Source organism: Chiloscyllium plagiosum, chromosome 9 (assembly GCF_004010195.1).
Source record: "Chiloscyllium plagiosum isolate BGI_BamShark_2017 chromosome 9, ASM401019v2, whole genome shotgun sequence".
NCBI lineage: Eukaryota > Metazoa > Chordata > Chondrichthyes > Orectolobiformes > Hemiscylliidae > Chiloscyllium > Chiloscyllium plagiosum.
Genome location: NC_057718.1, coordinates 65,330,999 through 65,354,032, shown reverse-complemented (window position 1 = coordinate 65,354,032; position 23,034 = coordinate 65,330,999).

The following is a 23,034-nucleotide window of genomic DNA, read 5'->3' as shown; positions in this document are numbered from 1 at the left end:
TGTGCCCATGGCTATCCCTTTGGTCTGGAGGAAGTGGGAGGATTCAAAGGAGAAATTGTTAAGGGTGAGGACCAGTTCGGCCAAACGAATGAGAGTGTCGGTGGAGGGGTACTGTTGGGAACGTCTGGAGAGGAAAAAACAGAGGGCTTGGAGGCCCTGGTCATGGCGGATGGAGGTGTAGAGGGATTTTACCTTAGCCAAGCTCAGAACACCCTGGAAATATATGGGCTGTAGGGTCAAGTCAGGAGGTTTATGAGAGCAGCAGCAATCTGATAATGATTGCTGATCTGACCTTGTCTTTCCGCGCAATCTTTGCATTTGTATTCACCAGCATTATAACTAATGGGTCGCTCTCCAGGGTCAAAATACATCTTTCTTTCCAGAGATATTTTTGAGATATTTCTCAAGAGCATCTTGTTAATTTTCAGTGGTTTACTTTTCTGTTCTTAGGGATTCCTTGAGGAGAAAGCTGATTTTAAGATCTAGGTTACAAACTGAACTGTTCCTGAAGCTGGAATTTGCAAACTTCTCTATGTCTCTATTAAGGAGAAACAGTATTGGTGCTGGGCAGATAGCCAAACAAAAATCCAACAACAATTGAACAGTTTTTCTTAATCCTCATCTGTTTCCTTTGATTTCCCTTGTCCCCTCCCCCACCCCCATCTGCCGTCCCTGACCTCCTTTGGTTGATAGTAAAGCAAAATCAAGGCCTGGATGATCAGGTTCTTCTGGAAAGACTGCACTCGGAAGACAAGCACAGCAATAGCCAAAATCGTTTCGAGAAAAATCTAAGGAGGGCAGGCAAAATAAAACTGTCAACCTGAATATTTTTTCTCCTTCTTCCCTAGACTCCTACCTTAAAGTTTACTGACATAATTATTTATTGGACAGCAATGAAAGAGGAAGAAACCCATCAGAAAGGATTTTGGATCTTTTTTCATTGTTTGGTTGGCGCTGTTTCAGCAACAGTTTGTAACTTTGAAAATGGGGGAGGCGATTTTTAGAAGAAATAATGTAGGTATTTTTAAAAGGTTGAGAAATCATATACTTATAAATGCATATTTATAAAATACATATAAATATTTTCTATTAAATATACATATAAAATGGGTTGTAAGTCTAACGTGAGCACTATTACCTGTGTCCCACAGATGTCTTCCCTCCTCCACCCCAAAAATGTCTGTCATACATAGCTGGAGCCGCTTTAACAGCACACAACCACCTTGGCCCTCTTTCTCTCCTCCTGATCTGCTGAAGTTGGTGTCGAGATCATGATTCTCTTTTCCTTTGTTTTATATTGAAAACAGGAGTGTCATTGTAACAGGGTGGGAGTTGGGCAATGGATTGTTCACTTAAAAGCTTCCTGAAAGAAACCCAACCTTCAATAAAACAAACTCCCAAGGATTTAAAAAATTGCAACGAAAAGAAACCGATCACAACCACCTGATGAAGGAGCAGCGTTCCAAAAGCTAGTGTTTCCAATTAAACCTGTTGGACTATAACCTGGTGTTGTGTGATTTTTAACAAAAAGAAAAGTTGTATCAACTATCCATTGACTCCCAAGTTGATGCTCTGCTCTGGAAATTATTTCTTTCTGCAACTTGTGGAAGTTTTTGGTGTTTTTAATTTTCAAGTCTCTCATATGCTGCTGCTCCAGCTCCTCTAACCACTGGTCCCTATCTCCCGCTCTCGTTGCTGCTCCTCCAATCATCATTTTTGTCTCCTGAGGAGCAGCAAGAGCAGGAGGGTGGGAACATATAATTGGAAGAGCTGGAGCAGCAACATGGGAAAGACAGGATCTGTGATTGGAAGAGCAATTACTCGCAGATTCTGCCTCACTGCTCTTTCAATCAAACTGCATTGTTTTCCCATTCCCACTGAGATGCATACACCGAGAATTATTCAGCCACCTTTGGATATTGGAAGACCCATATGGAAGGGAGCCACATCTTCTTGAATTTTTTTACCCTTGTCATTGCTTTCCAACTTACTCCTTGTAAGGTTTCAAGGGTGAATTCATCTGGTGTCTTCATAACCTAATAGCTTAATATTAGCTCAAGAACTTGTGTGCCTAAAAAATGTAATGCTTAAACATAATTGTTAATTGTAATAAATGTCTGTTCAATACCACAACATCCACACCCAGTTTATATGTTACAGAAAGTAACATAAGCATTGTCACATCAGAGAAAAACACCTGATGGAGGCATTCACACCAGTGCCTCCTTCAGAAGAAGCCACCCATTAGTTTTATAAAATGTTTGATGTAAAATTGTTATCATTGGTTTATGTAAGAGGTAGAAATTTATTAATGTTGACAACAGCCTTCTTGAGTGAGGTTTGCTTCAAGATTTATGTTTATGATGCCCCTCAGGTGAAATCCTACAAATTAATGCTTACTTATAGTAAGATATTAGAGCTTGCAGACTATTGATGTTTGTAAATACATTGACTGATCAATATACAAAGCTGGACCATATGGAATTCTTTCGAGGTTGCAGTATATCTGAGGATGTTATAATGAGGAACTGATGTAAAGTCAATTCTGCTTAGCTAGAAGCTACATTTTCAGCTGTTTTGAATTAACAATTTCCTGTCTAAATAGTGTTCCTTATTTACTCTGCTGTTACAGGAACATCTGTCTCCTGACAGCAGTTAAAAGACAGATGCAGACAAACAGATACCCTTAGCATAATTGTTAGCTGTTAACCAGCTAATGTTCTGTTTGTGGGAGAATTTTCATCAATATCTCACCATTAATACAGAGCCTATTTAATAATTACATGAAAACACTTCTGAATTTGTCAATCAGAATTTTCATATGATACAAAACAGGTTAAAAATAAATTTTGCTGGAGCCATTGCAAATGTAAAGGAATGTTAATAGAAAAAACGATTATGGAACTGAAGGATGTAGTGCTTGTAATGAGGTCAATCAAGTGGACCTCAGAACATGAGTTCCCTAATTGGGACTATTAATCTGGTCTAATCAGGGAGCACTGACTGACAGATACAAACAAGAGTATGCAGCACTGTCCCTTGCTGTGAAGGGCAGTGTTTGTCACTGGAGTGGACCTCAGAACATGAGTTCCCTAATTGGGACTATTAATCTGGTCTAATCAGGGAGCACTGACTGACAGATACAAACAAGAGTATGAGAAGTTCTGTCACTCTGAGAGGTGGCTCTGAGGGAGCTGGACCAGTGTCAAGGACTTTCCATGTGTGAACAAAGGGTGACTTGGTGTTGGGATCCCAGCCTCTGGGGAGTTTCTTCAATGGCAATAAGAATAAAGCACGTTTCTGAAGGAACTCGGTCGCAACAGTCGTCTTTGAGTTGGGGTAAGCATTTCTGGCACCATGCTGTTATTTGGGAAGCTTGACTCATTCAACCCTGCTGTCGAAGGCTGGAAAAGAGTGTGGAAAGAATGCATTACTTGTTCTGGTCAAATGACACTGGGGCAAATAAAAAGCAATGAGGAATTTTCCTGACAGCTTGTGGACCTGCAGCTTTTCCGGTTATTAGGAGCCTAAAGTTCTCCAGATGCTCCTGATACTAAAACATTTTGAGATTTCGTTAAGGGATATTACGAGCACTTGCCTCCTCTAATTCTGAGATGCTATTGTTTTTACTCAGCAGGAGAATCTGTATTGGGATTTTTGACTAGGTTAAGACATCTGAAAGAGGCATGTGACTTTGGTTTAACTGTTAATGAGATGCTGAGAGACCGATTAGTATATGCGAAAGTGCTTACCTTTTGTAGCCTAACTGGACTTCAAACAGGCATTACAACTGGCATTATAATTGGGTGGCATGTGGAACCATATGAGTTGCATGGTATTTCGATGGAAGTGGACATCCTCGCCAGTCCAACCAATCTTGGGGAATGCCACTTGAGTGAAGTGCACATAGTCACACTTAGGACATATCCTGAATAGAGGGACTCTAGATCAGCCCACAGCAATACCCCAAAACAAAGCCAAGCCTCAGCAAAATGGTTAAAACTTTCTTCGGGATCCAGGCCAGCAAGCCATTGCCAATGCTGCTGGTATGTGGACCCAAGACAGCAAAGAAGTCTCACTGGGCCTAAATTGTGGAAGGAAACTCATAGGCCTGTATTCGGGAGAGTGCATTCCCTCAAAAGTCCACTTATATCTGGTTTGGAGCAGTTAAATTGCTTAGCAAATTTCAGATCAGAACCAATCAAAGTAAACGTCTGGTTAAATGGTCATCTAGTTCTAACGGAAGTTGATAATGGCACGGTCATTTCAATGATCACAGAAACAGTCTTTAACAAAATTTAGATTACTTACAGTGTGGAAACAGGCCCTTCGGCCCAACAAGTCCACACCAACCCGCCAAAGCGCAACCCACCCAGACCCATTCCCCTACATTTACCCCTTCACCTAACACTATGGGCAATTTAGCATGGCCAATTCACATTTTTGGACTTTGGGAGGAAACCGGAGCACCCAGAGGAAACCCACACAGACACGGGGAGAATGTGCAAACTCCGCATAGTCAGTCGCCTGAGGCGGGAAATGAACCGGGTCTCTGGCACTGTGAGGCAGCAGTGCTAACCACTGTGCCACCCATTTGCTCTGAACTCCAGCATTAAGTTTGCGCAAGACCTCAGTTAGACTATAAGATTAAACATACGACTTTTGTGGCGCTGTGAGGCAGCAGTGCTAACCACTGTGCCACCGTGCCACCCATTTGCTCTGAACTCCAGCATTAAGTTTGCGCAAGACCTCAGTTAGACTATAAGATTAAACATACGACTTTTGTTCCGGTCTCTTATGAGAAGCAGCTGGTTCAGTTACCACTGAACGTAATAAAAGGCTTAGGACCAAGCTTGATGGGGTGAAATTGATTTAGAGAGATTCAGTTTGATTGGCTAATCATTTTTTGATTAGAAAATGGCTGCCTGACTGAAGACCTAATTAAATACCCAGAAGTTTTTCAGGAAGGTCTAGGGATTTTCAAAGGAGCCAAGGGTACCTTACATGTTGACCAGGAAACAATTCCACAATTCTGCAAGGCCCACCAAGTGGTATTTGCCTTATGAGCAAATGCAAAGGCAGAAATCAGGAGGTTGGAAAGCAAAGGAATTGTGAAACCAGATACTGGCTGAACTCATCCAGGCAATTCCAAAATGAAAATGTTGGTGAGACATTATGTCTGGTGGCCAGGTTTGGATGCAGTCAAAGCCCCGGACAAAAATTACTGCCCGCAGCTCCACCACATTCGTGGGAATGGCCAGGTAAACCCTCGACTCAGTTATATAGATCCTTTCATGGGCTCAATCTTCTTAATCCTTGTAGACACCCATTCAAAATGGTTGGACGTTAATAGAGTTCATTCATCAATCACGGGAATAATGATAGAAAAACTGAGCATGTCTTTTGCATTACACAGACTTTCGGAAGTGTTGGGCATGGATTAGAGGCCATTGTTTACCAGCATGGAATTTGAGTATTTCCTAAAGTTGAATGGGATTTGACACATAAGCACAGTTCCATGCCAACCATCATCCAATAGCCTAGCAAAAAGGGCAGTTCAAAGTTTAAAGGCAGGCTAGAAAAAAAGGCCTACAGCTTCCCTAGATACTAAACTGTCCTAGTTCCTATTTGATTGTAGGACCACCCTTCATGAACTACAGGAATAGCTCCAGCAGAGTTGCTAATGGAGTGAAGAGTTTGCACCAGGTAAAATCTGATTTTCCTGGACCCTGGGGGATGGGTGAAATAGTATTCAGGAACACCAGACTCTGCCAGGCAAGAGAAACAGGGGATGAAGTTAGGTGAAAGAACCACAAAATGGCCCTGTATGGGTAAGAGGCTTAGTCGATGCAAGGTCAGGACCAGTGACATATAAAATTTGGAGCTATGGTCCTGAACAAGCACATGGACCATATGAAAGTTGCAAACTCACAAACAGTGCTGGAAATGTGTTGCTGGAAAAGCGCAGCAGGTCAGGCAGCATCCAGGGAATAGGAGAGTCGACATTTCGGGCATAAGCCCTTACTAACTACTGAAGAAGGGCTTATGCCCGAAACGTCGACTCTCCTATTCCCTGGATGCTGCCTGACCTGCTGCGCTTTTCTAGCAACACATTTCCAGCTCTGATCTCCAGCATCTGCAGACCTCACTTTCAACTCACAAACAGTGTAGAAGCAAAATAAGCCTAGCTCCTCAGGACAATTGGAAAGGCTGTTGGAACATATGGGTTCTCCCATTCTGTCAAACATTGAAGAGACCTCTGAATCTCACTGCATTGATGTCTTTGTCACCAGATGTAGAGAGTGAAATTTTCCTGTGGGCACAAGAGGTCAGTTCCTGTGCTTTACATTTCACCCTTATCCGATGCGGAGTCAAAAGAACTGGACCAGATGCTAAAATACCCCAGGAGGCACTACAACTAAAAGGATCAGCCTAAGTAGGGCCATGCTGTGATTCAGTAGTTAGAACTGATGCCTCACAGTGCCAGTGACTTGGGTTTGATTCCAGCCTGAGGTGAATGCATGAAGTTTGAACATTCTCCTTGTGTCTGCATGGAGTTCCCCCAGGAACTTTGGTTTCCTCACAGTCCAAAGATGTGTAAATTAGGTGGATTAGCCCTGGGAAATCAAGGTTAAGAGATAGGGTAGGGACGATGGGTCAATGTGGGATGCTGTTTAGAGGGTTGGTGTGGAGTTGATGGGCCTAATAGTCTCCTTTCACACTATAGACATTCTATGATTCTATGTCCTTGTCCTCAGAGGAGGAGGTGTGTAATAATTGTGCCAAGGGCAGCCAGGTGGACATCAGAGAATATGAGTTCCATGATTGGGGCTGTTAACCTGATCCAATCAGGCAGCCCTGGCTGACAGATAAAGAGAGCTATGTCAGACTTCCGACACTCTGAGAGCTGGGTCTTAGGGACTTTGAGTCAAGGACTTTCTACCTTTAAATAAAGGGTGACTTGGTGATGGGTTACCAGCCTCTGTGGTGTTATTTCAGAGAGCTTGTGTTCTTTAATATGCTTTGTATTAATTTTCAAGGATGCGGAATAATTAGGTATAGTGTTATGATCCTTGACCACTGTCCTCCACAAGTGTTGCTCCATGTTAGGTGCACATAGAATCACCATTAGCCCTTAAATTGTAGTCACTAGTGTAATTGAAATGATCAAAATGCTTGGATTTGCGTTCGGTAGAAATGTAAACCCTGTTTAAAAATGTTAAATCTGGATCCAACTTAACCATTTCCAGTTTTAATCAGGATGGGATGAAGTCAAATTACCAAGCCACTGTCTCAAGACAAATGGTGTGCTCCTTCAGTTCAACAATGTTTCTACTTTTAACTTGTGTCATCCATTGGGTTTAATACTGAGGAAATGTTCACAAAAAATAGGATGGGGAAAGCAATTGCATTTATATAGTACTTTTCATGACCATAGAGTCATAGAGCATGGACACAGACCCTTTTGTCCAACTCATATGTGCTGACCAGACATCCCAACCTGGCTTGGTCCCATTTGCATTTGGCCCTTATCCCTCAGTGTTCAACACTCTGGAAAAAAGTCCCAGCCTATTCAGCTTCTCTCTAAAACTCAACCCTCCAGTCCGGGCAACATCCTTGTGAGTCTTTTCTGCATCCTTTCAAGTTTAACAACACCCTTCTTATAGAGGAGCAGCCAAAATTGTACGCAGTACTCCAAAAGTGATCTTATCGATGTCCTGTATAGCTGCAACATGATGTCCCAGCTCCAGCACTCAATGTTATGACCAATGAAGGCAAATGTACTAAACACCTTCTTCACCACCCTGTCTATTTGCACCTCTATTTTCAAAGAACCATGCACCTGCACCCCCGGATCTCTTTGATGGTAATACAGCCCAGGGCCCCACCATTAACTATATAAGTCCTGGCCTCGTTTGCCATACTAAAATGTAATACCTCATGTTATCTGAATTATCATGTTATCTACCACCACCTATTTTGGTGTCATCTGCAAACTTACTAACCATGCCTCCTATATCCACATCCAACTCATTTATATAAATTATGAGAAGCATTAGACCTGGCATGGATTCTTGTGGCACACCATTGTCAGAGGCTTCCAGTCCAAACAACAACCCTCTACCAGCACCCACTGTCTCCTACCTTCAAGCCAATTGGCCAGCTCCTCCTGGCTCCCATGTGATGTCCACTGTGTGGAACCTTGTCAAATGCTTTGCAGCAGTCTTTATAAACAATGTCTACCACTCTGCCTTCAGATATTTCAAAGCACTTGAATTTTGAGGTGTAGGCACTGTTCACATGTGGCAGCCAATTTGTGGGGTTGTATTATGCATTATGTGACCAGTGTACATATGATGTTGATTCAAAGGATAACTATTAATCAGACATCACGGGTAACCCCACTGCTCTTCTGATAGTGTTGGTGCAACCTGTGGAGCATGAGTTACACTGTCACCTGGATTATTTTATCTGAAAGACAATGCAGCATCGCTGGAGTCCTGCACTGGAATGTCAGGCTTGAGTTTTGTGATGGATTCCTGAACAAGACTTAAACCTGCACCTTGTGAGTCAAAAGTGGGATTGTGTTCAAATAGCGACCAAAATCGGTGAGTGGCAAAAATGGCCTCTTTATTGAGCATCTGCAGCAGCACAGTTCGAGGCGGCAATTCTTACAGTTCTTACAGTAGCCTCTTTATACACAGTTCTTACATATATGAAAATTCTATCACTATGGTGTTAAATAGTTTTATCTATTGTACACAAACATTTATGTGACATCTGTTCTGGGGAAGTAGGTGATTGTTTAAACATTTGCTAAGTGCTGGCTGCTACTTGGATTAGAGTGTCTGTCCGGTCTGCTTGCATAATTAAGAGGTGTTAGTCCTTTTATCTTTGAAGTTAGTACATGTCAGTGAAAACCAAATGATGGAAATAATTTAGAAATTGTACATATGCTTAATAAAAGTATAAAAATATTAAATTGATTACTGCAGCTGGGTCATGAGATTTTGTTTACTAATTTGCCGTGTGAGTTTGATTCATTCATGCAATTTCACGGAAGAGCTGTTTTGACGGTAAGTTTCTTAAAGGGGATAGCAGCCCTGTTTAATATGTATTTAACAAGCACATACTAGTTGGGGAACCTGTTTGGAGTCTGCATCTATTCAGGTCGCGAGAGACGGTTGGGAAGGGCTGATTAATATTATAATCTTTCCATAGTTTCAGGTGAGTCATGGAGCCACATGACGGGGGTGGACGTTACAATATTGACACATATGCAAAGATAGTCTTTGATGTAGAAATAAGGCTAAACACTGCATGCAGCATGGGGCTGATAAGGATTGAAGGTGTGAAGAAGCTGTAAAGCCTCGGAGGGAATGTTTTAATTTAGTCTATCTTGTAATAGTAAAATGTACGACAAAAATTCAGTTTTATGGATGAATGAAAACGCATTATAGCAAACACAGTGAGTTGGTAAAGAATTATGAATGAATGGGAATGCGGTGTTAGTGAATATAGTGAGCTGGTGAGTGAGTTAATAAGGAAGGAAACCTATAATACAATATCTCATACAAAGAAACCAATTTTACCATGATTAATAGTGAAGAAGGCTTGAATCTAAACAACAGTTGCTTTTCATTGTATTGATTGTGGCCCAAGAATACTTCACCCTCGGTCTTACAGGCTAACTGTAAACTCCCTTCTGTTGTTTTCTTCATATAAACGTGCCATTCATCAGTGTGTAGTTGGTAACAAATACTTTGGTTCCACTTCTAGAATACTGTCAATCCAATATTCATGTCATTTGTATATCTAATAGGGGATCAAGACAAAGCCTAGCTGTGTCACGTGCAATATGACATTGCTTCCTGCCGGAATGAGGTAAAAACAATGACTGCAGATGCTGGAAACCAGATTCAGGCATCATCCGAGGATCAGTAAAATCGACGTTTCGGGCAAAAGCCCTTCATCAGGAACTTCCTGGGATGCTGCCTGAACTGCTGTGCGCTTCCAGCACCATTAATCCAGAATCCTGCAGGAATGATATACACTCATGCATCCTACTCCATCCTATCCTGCAATCTGTACAAATGCCACCCTCACCACATCCCTTCTGACCCCTCCCCCACACGATGTCTAAATTTCCCCACTCCTATCTCCTCCCCTAACATTATAACCTTTTCCCAGCAATACTATTAAGTCTACTTGCAGCATTTCCTGCTGGACTGACGGCCAGACTGTCAATAAAGCAGCCCGACTTATGGGAAATATGGCAAAAATTGGAAATGCAGATTGGAGTGGGTGGCAAAATCTTCACCCCTGGGTTTCCTGATTGTAAATCGTTCCTGCAGTGGCCCCTACCTCTTCCCTCCTTAATCCAATCACTCTGCAATTTGATGTAGCAGATAATTATATCATTGTCTTTTGTACCCTCTACTTTTATACAAAATAAAAAGCAAATAATATAGTGAATCAAATCTATCTGTGACTTGCAACAAAAGTTTCTGCCTCCCATTTTGCTGTGCATCACCAGCAGGTAACACTTTTGAGAATTCTAATTTAAATAAACTGGAAGCATAAAATAACCAATCTGTGAAGAGTTTCTTTTTTTATTGTTTTCCGGTAACAATCGGTTAGAATTTGGAATTTGTGACTCTGAATTTGCAGATTTTACAAATAGTGAAACAAGGCCCAATTTCACGATTCCCTATGTCCAAATCTCAGGAGATGTTTCAACAGAATCTAATTTGAAATTGGGTCAAATATTTTGCAAGTGTGATCTTTAAAACAGGCATTTGATGTCTTAATTGTGTAAATAAGAGTTTGGTGCCTGATTTCCAGGCATGAAATCTGTGAGTCTGCCATGTTTAACATTCTTCAGTGGCTGCCAACCAAAGCAAAGCTGCAGGTTTTTTTCAAAAGTAGATGCATTGTCATTAAGATTGGCTTTCTGTGCAATCCCATCTTCTGAGACTTACAACCTGGTATTCACAACCCTCAAATGTGCAATTCATCCATCTATTCTTACTGTGCTTAGTTGGGGCATGTGATCGTCAAGTCTGGCCCTGCATATAGGCCCTTATGATTTTATACCCACATTTTTGCAATTTATTTTCTGACGTAATGAATGGTTAGGATTGTGGTCATGATACTTGGAGATGTTAGATGTGATATCCCATAGATCTTCTACATTAGATTCCTGAGGCAGTTAAAGTGATTGAGATTTTATCTTGCTCAAGACCTATTCACTTAGAAATTGGACCCAGCAGTTACTGCAACAAATTGCTTGCCCTACTATGATCTATTAGATTGATGTCAGAACATGTTTACATTTTCTTGATCTACACTTGTGTTTGGTGTGGCATAGTCAGCATGAATTTCAAATCCTACATCCTCTACATCAATCAAGATGGCTTGTTTCTATCTCTGAACTATTGCCTACACTGCCTTACCACTTTTCAAAACTTTACGCATGCTTGTCTCCACAGCCCTCCCAGCTAGCGTCCAATTGTCTGCCCTTCATAAATTCATTTTGTCTAAAATGCAGCACAGCCGTCCTGTCATGCAGTCAACTCAACTCTTCTATTAACGTTTTTTTTCTGACCTCTGCGCTCTGGTCCCAAAATATAATATTTAATTTTACAAAATCAACCTAGTTGCAAGGCTTCAGCCCAGCCTGTCTGTTTTTTTCAGCTGTGTACACCCTCCATAATGGGAATGAGGGTCTCAAGCCACTTATAATACTGTCACAACTCCTGTGTTCTTGGGTCCCTCTGATAGAGGACACATCAATACACCAGGCTCCTGATGAAATCCCGAAACGTCGATTTTCTTGCTCCCCGGATGCTGCCTGACCTGCTGTGCTTTTCCAGCACCACTCTAATCTAGACTCTGGTTTCCAGCACCTTCAGTCCTCACTTTTGTCCAGTCACAATACATAACTGTCCCTTCAGAGATGCAGGCAGAGCAGACCCAGGTCTCTCCGAGATGAGGGTTGAGTGATGAGCACACAATTGGAAAGGTCTCCACAACAAGGCATATTGGGGTAGATATAGCAGAGAGAATCACAGTATGGAAACAGACCCTTTAGTCTAACTCGTCCATGCCAACCAAATATCCTATATAAATTTAGTCCCATTTTCCAGCATTTGGGCCAAATCCCTCTAAACCCTTCCTATTCATGTGCCCATTCAGATGTATCTTAAATGTTGTAATTGTATCAGCTTCCACCACTTCCTCTGGCAGCTCATTCCACCACTCACCACCTGCTGTGTGAAAAAAGTTGCCTCTTGTGTCCCTTTTTAATCTTTCCTCACTCATCTTAAACCTATGCCCTCTTATTTTGTACTCGCCTACCCTGGGGAAAAAGACTTTGAATATTCACTCTATCCATGCTCCTCATGATTTTATAAATTTCTAAAAGGTCACCCCTCAGCCTCTGATGCTCCAGGGAAAATTGTCCCATCTATTCAGCCTCTCCCTATAACTCAAACCCTCCAACCCTGGCAACATACCTATAAATCTTTCTGAACACTTTCAAGTTTCACAACATCTTTCCTATAGCTGGAAGACCAGAATTGAATACAGTATTCCAAAAGTGGCCTAACCAATGTCCTGTACAGCCACAACATGACCTCCAACTCCTGTACTGAATGCATTGACCAATAAAGGCAAGTGTACCAAATTCCTTCTTCGCTTTTCCATCTACCTGTGACTCTGCTTTCAAGGAATTGTGAACCTGCATCCCAAGGTCTCTTTGTTCAGCAATACTCTCCACTGCCCTACCATTAAATGTATAAGTCCTGCCCTGATTTGCCCGAGCAAACTACAGCACTTCACGTTTATCTAATTTATCTCCATCTGCTATTCATCAGCCCATTTGTCCCTCTGATCAAGGTTCCATTTTACTCTGAGGTAACTTTCTTCGCTGTCAACCACACCACCAATTTTGGTATCATCTGCAAACTTACTAACCATACCTCCCATGTTCACATCCAAATCATTTATATAAATAACAAAAAGCAGTGGATCCAACACCAATCCTTGCAGCACACTGCTGGTCACAGGACCCCAGTCCGAAAAGCAACCATCCAGCACCACCCTCTGTCTTCTACCTTCAAGCCAATTTTGTATCAACATGGCTAGTTCTCCCTGTATTCCATGTGATCTAACCTTGCTAATCAGTCTCCCATGGGAAACCTTGTCATGTTTCAACCTGCGGGAAAAACCAGAATTTGGAAACCTGAATATATATCAGCCACTCCTAAATCCAATGGGAATTCAGGAGAAACTTCTTTACAGAAAGTGGTTAGAATTTAGAATTTATTTTCAGAAGAAGTAGATGAGACAAATGGTATTGATGCTTTTAAGTGGAAGCTAAATTAATGCAAGGTAGGAAGGGATAGAGTACGCTTTTGATTGACTGATTGTGATTGGATGAAGTAGACTAGAAGGTAGTTAATGTGGAACATAAACACCAGTAATCACGCATTCAACCAGATGACTTGTTTCTGTGCAGTGAGTATTATATAAGCTGAATCCAGATCGTTGCTTCTTAATTTAATGTCCTCATCAGAGTCTTATGTTAAGAATATTAGGAGTTATATACTCTGAAGCTAGAGCTAAAAATTGAAGCAAGAGAAAGCAATGTCCTGGGACTGATAACTATTGTCCTTCAGCAACCATAGCCATCATCTGTTGTGCTCAGTATGATTTCAACCTGTGAGAAATTTTGCCTGATCCTCATTGATTCCAGTTTTTCTGTAAGTCCTTGATGCCAAACTGTTGTCAAATGCTGCTCGTGAAACTTAAGCTGAAGTCAGCTTCTGTGGTGGGATTTGAACCCATGTTCTTAAAGCATTAGTCAAGGTCTCTGGATTACCAGAGTAGTAACATGGTCACTTTGTCATCATCTCCTTGATTTACTCCACAAACAATCAATGAAATCAATTCTTTAACCTGTCAACCAAAATAATAATATTATCCAATTTTCTTTAAACTCAGTCAGAAAGATGTCTCAAATTGTTTTTACAGTAAAGGTAAAATGCCTTGTTTATAAATGCAAATATTCAACATATTCCATGATGAACTAACAAAGTGAAAATTCTTGTTTTAATTTCCTCAGTTACATGCTTTCCCTGGGTTGAGATTGAACTCAGGCAGGCTGTTGCCATGTTTTGCTGAACACCTCTGTCTCCACGGTTGCTACCAGACCTGAGTATTTCTAGTATTTTGATGTCAGATTTCCCTCATCTGCAGTATTTTGCTTCTGTAACCTGTTCCCACTGTCTTCCAATTCTTTATTAGCTGATGTGCACAAGTAGTGCTCACTCTCAATATAGACTGACCACAGATAATCACTATGTTTCAAACAGAGACAGAACGCTACTTTGAAATTGACATTCCACAGAGACACGGGTACATTTACATTGTCCTTCCTGAACCTGCCCCAACCTACCCCACTTTACCCCACCTTAAAACAAACTCTCCCACCAAGTGTAGACATTTCACTAACATGATCTATCAACATAAGCGCTGTGGGTCTTTCATAGCTTATGATTCAGGTAAATGTCACATTAAATCATTTTTAACAATGCAAATTAATTGAATGAACATATAGAAAGATACAGTTTCCAGCAACAATCAATATTAAAAATCAATAAACAAGTGATGGAAGCATGAAGTGTATTTTTTTGGTTTTCTGCCAAAAATACATCAGAATTATTTTATACTTTATTCAGTGTATCTTCTCTTATTTTAGATGCTTGCTACAACTAGCTCTTATCGGCATAAATAGATTTCTCAGAAAAACAATTAATTATGAAAATAAAAGCAGTATTAGGGATTTGAGTGGAACTTACAGGGTTTGATTCTTATCACAGGTATCCAAATTCCAAGTCCTAATTTAATTTTTTTTGAGCTGAAGGAAATGCAAGGCAACTTGTTGCAGAAATTAGTCTCAGGACATTATGAATAAAACTGGAAGAACTGCGGATGTTGGAAATCGGAAACAAAACATAGGCAGAAATTGCTGGAAAAACTCAGCAGGTCTGGCTGCATCTGTGAAAAGCAAGTAGAGTTAACATTTCGAGTCCAGTGACCTTTCTTCAGAACAGTTCTGAAGAAGGGTTACCAGACCCTAAATGTTGACTCTGATTTCTCTCCACAGATGTCATCAGACCTGCTAAATTTTTCCAGCAATTTCAGTTTCGATTTGTGGCCCAGGATATTACACTTTGGGGGTATAATTTAGTTCCTGCTGAAGTGATAGAAATTCATACTGATGCACTACAAGCAGCAGACTCAGCTTTTGAAGCCATCTCACAGGGAGTTTGCATCCACATCAAGGAAAGTGTAAGCTTTTCTAGTGCCACCAGGTGTAGCCTTCCTTGCAGCCTGCTCAATGGAAATAGTGATCCAACTGTCTTTTGAAAGCTGTGATAAATGTGTATGTATGTGATTATCATTTGGAATTTAGATTTTAAAAATAAGTGCAGATGTGTGGATTCAATTCTGTGAATGTACTTAGTTTTGAAAGGTCAAAAAGTCATTTGGAATAATCATCGGAATAAATAATTTCCGTGAAGACATGTGACTTCAGACAACTGCCTCGTCGGATACATGCTTTGTTTATAGATGGAATGATTATATTGCTGAGTTTAGAACAGACCAGAAGTAATTTGTTTAGTTCTTAAGCTTTAGAAAAAAAACCAGTCCAGCTCAGAAGAGAGAACAGTTTCCTCCTAGGAGGATTAGGCATTCAGTCGAAGCAAGCCAAGCCAAGACAACCTAGCGGAATGTTTTTGATTTGTGTAGCTCCAAGCTAAGAGTTTGTAAAGACATCCTCAGTTGGTTTGAAGTGGAAACATTTAAGTCATCAGAATTGAAAACGATTCATGCTAGCAGATTCAGAAAGGAATTGTAAACCTGTCTCAACAATCTGAAGAAAGGAAACTGAAGAGTCAGTGAAATAAGAAATTAAAGAGTTAGATAAGAATGATATTTCTCTGTAGCTGCAGAAGGATAGTGTTGGGAAAAAGACTGAAAATTTGTTTTTCTGTTTATGTTTATAGCTTTCTACCCATCTATTTTTTATGTAGACTTGTTTTTGTTCCTTTTGTGTAATAAACATCCATTTGGTTGTTAAAGAACGCTTGCATCTTTGTGTGACTGTGTTTCATTGGCTGACCACCATGACAATAACTATATAAAATTAAACGTAATCTATGAAGCCAGGTTTCATTCTGGGGTCTGACTTGTTTAGTATTACCATCAGCCGGGGCCACAACTTATTCTGCCCCCACCACATTCATAGAATCATAGAATTCCTACAGTATGGAATCAGGCCCTTCGGCCCAACAAATTCACACTCAAGAATAAAAGGGTGGTTATGGTAGGGGATTTTAACTTTCCAAATATAGACTGGGACTGCCATAGTGTTTAGGGTTTAGATGGAAAGTAACTTGTTAAGTGTGTACAAGAAAATTTTCTGATTCAGTATGTGGGTGTACTAGAGAAGGTGCACAACTTGACCTACACTTGGGAAATAAGGCAGGGCAGGTGACTGAAGTGTAAGTGAGGGAGAATTTTGGGGCCAGTGACCATAATTCTATTAGTTTTAAAGTAGTGATGGAAAAGGATAGACAGGATCTAAAAGTGAAAGTTCCCAGCTGGAGGAAGGCTAATTTTGACTGTATTAGGCAAGAACTTTCAAAAGCTGATTGGGGACAGATGTTCACAGGTAAAGGGACAGCTGGAAAATGGGAAGCCTTTGGAAATGAGATAACAAGAGTCCAGAGATAATATATTCCTGTCAGGGTGAAAGGCAATGCTGGGAGGTGTAGGGAAAGCTGGATGATTAGAGCAATTGAGGTTTTTGGATTAGAGTAGTGCTGGAAAAGCACAGCATGTCAGGCAGCATCCGAGGAGCAGGAAAATCAACGTTTCAGGCAAAAGCCCTTCATCAGCCCTCTATTCCTGATGAAGGGCTTTTCTGCCCGACCTGCTGTGCTTTTCCAGCACCACTCTACTCTAGACTCTGGTTTCCAGCATCTGCAGCCCTTGTTTTTACCCAATTGAGGTTTTTGTTAAGATAAAGAAGGAAGCACATGTCAGGTACAGACAGGAGTGATCGAATGGATCCTGAGAAGAGTTTAAAGGCAGTAGGAGTATACTGAAGAGGGAAATCAGGAGGCAAAAAGGGGACATGAGAGAGCTTTGGCAAGTAGGGTTAAGGAGAATACAAAGGGATTTCATAGATACATGAAGGACAAAAGTGTAATTAGGGATAGAATAAGGACCCTCAAAGATCTGCAAGGTGGCCTATGTGTGAAACCACAGGAGATGGGAGAGATATTAACTGAGTATTTTGCACCAGTGTTTACTGTGGAGAAGGTCATGGAAGATTTTGAGAGTGGGGAAATAGGTGGTGACATCTTGAAAAATGTCCAAATTACAGAGGAGGAGGTGCTGGATGTCTTGAAATGCATAAAAGTGGATATGTCCCCGGGACCTGATCAGGTGTACCTTGCAACTCTGTGGAAAACTAGGGAAATGATTGCTGGACCTCTTGCTCAGATATTTGTATCATCGAGAGTCACAGGTGAGGTGCCAGAAGACTGGAGGTTGGCTAACGTGGTGCCTCTGTTTAAAAAAGGTGATAAGGAGATGCCAGGGAACTACAGACTGGTGAGTCTGACACCAGTGGTAGGCAAGTTGTTGGAGGGAATCCTGAGGGACAGGATGTACATGTATTTGGAAAGGCAAGGACTGATCATGGCTAGTCATCATGGCTTTTTGCATGGGAAATCATGTCTCACAAACTTGATTGAGTTTTTTGAAGAAGTAACAAACAGGATTGATGAAGGCAGAATGGTAGCTGTGATGTCATGGACTTCAGTAAGGCATTTGACAAGGTTCCTCCTGGTAGAATGGTTAGCAAGGTTAGAGCTCATGAAATACATGGAGAACTAGCCATTTGGATGCAGAACTGGCTCAAAGGTAGAAGACAGAGGGTGATGTTGGAGGATTGGAGGCCTCAGATTGGAGGACCGTGACCAGTGGAGTGCCACAGGATTGGTGCTGGGTCCACTACTTTTCGTCATTTATATCAATGATTTGATGTGTACATAGGAGGTATAGTTAGTAAGTTTGCAGATGACACCAAAATTGGAGGTGTAGTGGACAGCAAAGAAGGTTACCTCAGATTACAACAGGATCTTGATCAGATGGTACAATGGGCTGAGCGGTGGCAGATGGAGTTTAATTTAGATAAATGCGATGTGTTGCATTTTGGAAAAGCAATTAGAGCAGGACTTACACATTTAATGGTAAGGTCCTGGGGAGTGTTGCTGAACAAAGAGACCTTGGAGTGCAGGTTCATAGCTCCTTGAAAGTGGAGTCGTAGGTAGATAGGATAGTGAAGAAGGTGTTTGGTATGCTTTCCTTTATTGGCCAGAGTATTGAGTACAGGAGTTGGGAGGTCATGTGCGGCTGTAGAGGACATTGGTTAGGCCACTGTTGGAATATTGCGTGCAATTCTGGTCTCCTTCCTATCGGAAAGATGTTGTGAAACTTGAAAGGGTTCTGAAAAGAGTTACAAAGCTGTTGTCAGGGTTGGAGGAATTTCTGAAAAGAGTTACAAAGCTGTTGTCAGGGTTGGAGGAATTAAACTATAGGGAGAGGCTGAACAGGCTAGGCTGTTTTCCCTGGAGCGTCAGAGGCTGAGGAGTGACCTTATAGGGGTTTATATAATCATGAGAGGCATGGATAGGGTAAATAGGCAAAGTCTTTTCCCTGGGGTGGTTAGTCTAGAACTAGAGGGCATAGGTTTATGGTGATATGGGAAAGATATAAAAGGTACATAAGGGGCAACATTTTCACACAAAGGGTGGTGCGTGTGTGAAATGAGCCGCCAGAGGAAGTGGTGGAGGCTGGTACAATTACAGCATTTAAAAGGCATCTGGGTGGGTATATGAATAAGAAGGGTTTAGAGGGATATAAACCAAGTGCTGGCAAATGGGACTAGATTAGGTTTGGATATCTGGTCGGCATGCACAAGTTGGACTGAAAGGTCTGTTTCTGTGCTGTATATGTCTATGACTGTATGACTTATTAATGCCACACATGAAATTTGTATTTGTCAAATTAGACCCTATGTTCGTTGCATCTAGACAAGATCATAAGAAAAGTTGGGATGAAAAAAATCCCTTAAAGTATGCGCTTTCATTCTTGCATTATCAACAACCCCACCCTTGCTTCACTCATGATTTTAATGCCATATGAAATAACAGCTGGAGACTTTCAAAATAACAACAAGCTCATTGAGGCAGAGAACAATGATCCAAAATGGGAGCTGGGTTTCCATTCAAGGGAGAAAGGGAGGTCCCTAATCTGTTCTAGTGGGAGTTGGAGGTTTAGAAAGATTGAATTTCTCTGATATGAAGGTGATGATTAAAGATGGAAAACAGGAAATGGTTAAAAAAGGGATTAAATGGTGGAAGAATCATGGATGTAGATAAACAAGACAAGAAGAGAATAGATAGGAAGAAATGTGTTTATAGGGCAGGAGCAGACCGAAACTGATGTGCCTTCAAGGAGAACACTAGTTTTAGATTGTGGGAAAAAGTAAGTTGTTCAGGTTTTAGGGAACAATAAGTTTGAAGGTTTCCAGAGGACATGGGTCCAGCGATAACTTGTAAAATAGTTATGTTCAGTGGTGGTATTATGACCCAAATATAGGAGACAGTGATGGAAAGTTGTTGTTGAGCTTCTGCAAGGTAGAATCTGTTCACCAGAGGGTAACGATGTGGCCTTCATCAGAATGTTTAATGACACTGTCAGAGTCGGAGCTGAGAGGACAGAGTGTTGTAAGTTCAGAAGTGGGTTTATTAATATGAGGGAAGGATTGTTCCATTGTAGTATTGAGACTACTGAGTTACCAATATTCTTTTAACAACTTTTAGAGTTAGATTAAGATACTTCAGAGATTTTGCTGTAACTGATAAGTATAACTAAGCAAAACATGAAACTTGCTGTTTATTAGCATAACAATGGTTGGTTATATGGATCAATTGCACCAGAGTGTAGTAAACACTGCCATCTAATGGCATTAAGTAATAATTTAAATAACTGGTTCTCCAAATAGTGTTTTTTATTCATTCATGGTTCATGGATGTCCATATCTATGGCAGCATTTATTGTCCATCCCTAATTGCATCCTTCCAGGCACGTGAGAAGTATTCCATCACACTCCTGGCTTGTGCCTTGTAGATGACAGATGAGAATTGGGGAGTCAGGAGCTGACTTACTCGCTGCTGTATTCCTAGTCTCTGACCTGCTCTTGCAGCCACTGTGTTTATGTGGTGAGTCCAGTTGAGTTTCTGGTCAACAGTGACCTCAAGGATGCTGACAGTGGGAGATTCAGTGATGGTAACACCATTGAATATCAAGGGGCAGCGGTTAGATTGTCTCTTATTGGTGATGGTCATTGCCTAGCATTTGTGCAGCATAAATGTTAACTGAGTTAGCAACAATTTTTTCGGAGGGTTCCAGATGCTGCGTAGTTGCTCATTGGAAGTTTTAACTTCCTGGTCAATTACCAGTTAGTCATTGCGTTGGAATTTCTAAGAGGTCCCAATTTGCATCTTTCAGAGTAAATCCAATCTGAAACTACCCAAAGAACAGAAGATCTGGGTCAATGTGATGTATAATTTTTCTAGTCTGAAACAATTGGAGTGATCATGATATCTTGAGAAATAGGAACACAGGGAGGCCGTTGTGCTCCTCAAGCCAGCTCTGCCTTTCAATGGCTGATGGAAATGTGTTGCTGGAGAAGCGCAGCAGGTCAGGCAGCATCTAGGGAACAGGAGAATCGACGTTTCGGGCATTAGCCCTTCTTCAGGAATGAGGAAAGTTTGTCCAGCAGGCTAAGATAAAAGATAGGGAGGAGGGACTTGGAGGAGGGGCGTCGGAAATGTGATAGGTGGGAAAAGGTCAAGGTGAGGGTGATAGGACAGATTGGGGTGGGGGCGGAGAGGTCGGGAAGAAGATTGCAGGTTAGGGAGGCGGTGCTGAATTTGATGGATTTGACTGAGACAGGCTGGGGGGAGGGGAAATGAGGAAACTGGTGAAATCCGAGTTCATCCCTTGTGGTTGGAGGGTTCCTAGCCGGAAGATGAGGCGTTCTTCCTCCAACCGTCGTTTCGCTGTGGTCTGACGATGGAGGAGTCCAAAGACCTGCATATCCTTGGTGGAGTGGGAGGGGGAATTGAAATGTTGAGCTACAGGGTGGTTGGGTTGGTTGGTCTGGGTGTCCCAGAGGTGTTCTCTGAAACGCTCCGCAAGTAGGCGGCCTGTCTCCCCAATATATTTCAATGGCTGACCTGATCATGCCTGAACATCACTTTCCTGTCTGTCTGCTTCCTTATCCAAAAGAAAGTCTCTCTGTGTCAATCTTTAATGTGTTCAATGACTCAGCCTTCACTGCTCAGAATGTCAACCGTGAATGATCACCTGTTTCAAAGGGACTCATATACGTTTTCAGCTGAAGAGAGGACGAACACAGGGGACACCTACTTTGAAGACATCCTCAGTCATGCATGGTAGCGCGAGGGCACACTGCAGCCATGAACTGCTCAGGAAGCCCAATCTGCTGAGGGAAACCCTGTGAAAGCAGGGTCAAAAAGGGTGGCGCTGGAAATGCACAGCAGGACAGACAACATCCAATGAGCAGGAGAGTCAATACTTTGGGCATAAGCCCTTTGTCAGGAATGTGGAGGGGGAAGGGGAATGAGTGATAAATAGGTGGGGATGGAGCTGGGGGGAAGACAGGTAGGAACACAATAGATTGATGCAGGTAGGGGGTAATGGTGATGGGTTGGAGAGGACGATGGAGCAGATAGGTGGGTAGGAAGATGGACAGGTAGGACAGGTCAATAGGGTGGTGCTGAATTGGAGGGTTGGATCTGGGTTGAGGTAAGAGGAGGGGAGATTTGGAAACTAATTAAGTAATTGCTGATGCCATGTTCCCAAGATGGAAAATGAGGTGTTCTTCCTCCAGTTGTCAGGTGGCTTTGAGTTGGTAGTGGAGGAGGCCCAGGACTTGCATGTCTTTGGGGGAAGTGGGAGGGGGGGTTGAAGTCGTCAGCGACAGGGAGGTCGAGTTGGTTGGTGCGTGTGGCCCAGAGATGTTCCCTGAAACGTTCCGCGAGTTGGCGTCCTAAGTCCCCGATGTAGAGGAGACCACAGATACAGTAGATGTGTGTTCAGGTAATGTGAAAGGGTCCTCTGGGGCCTTGGACGGAGGTGAAGGGGGAGGTGTACACACAGATTTTACACCTTGTGTGACATCAAGGAAAGTTGCCGGGTGTGGAGGGTGGGTTGGTGGAGTGTGTGGACCTAGCAAGAGAGTCGCAGAGGGAATAGTCTCCACGGAATGCAGATGGGGTGGGGAGGGAAACATATCTCTGGCTGTGGGGTCTTATTATAGGTGGTGGATATGGTGGAGGATAATGCACTGTATCCAGAGATGAGTGGGTTGGAAGGTAAGGACTGGGGGTTTCTATCCTTGTTGCAGTTGGAGGGGTGGCGATTGAGGGCGGAGGTGCTGGAAGTGGAGGAGATGCACTGGAGGGCATTATTGACCACATGGGAGGGGAAATTGCATTCTCTGAAGGGAACAGACTTAGACAAATATGCTGAGAAATTCTCACCAGACACCATAGCGCTCACAGCAGCAGCTTCTTGATAATATAATGATTAGTATCCCTGCCTGTCACATGGGAGAACATGGTTAAATTCCTGATTGGAGAGTGCGTGCTGTATCTGAGCTTGGCAATGCACCTGTAAAAGCATGTACGTTTGCATGAGTAAGTCACTTTCTAGATCCACATGGAAGCCAGCACTTTTTTTTAATTTCAAAAATATACTTTATTCATAAAATATTTTGATGGTCTGTACAATTGATCATGCCATACATCCATAAACATTCCATTTCTTGGTATACAGAGACAGAGTAATCATTCATATATA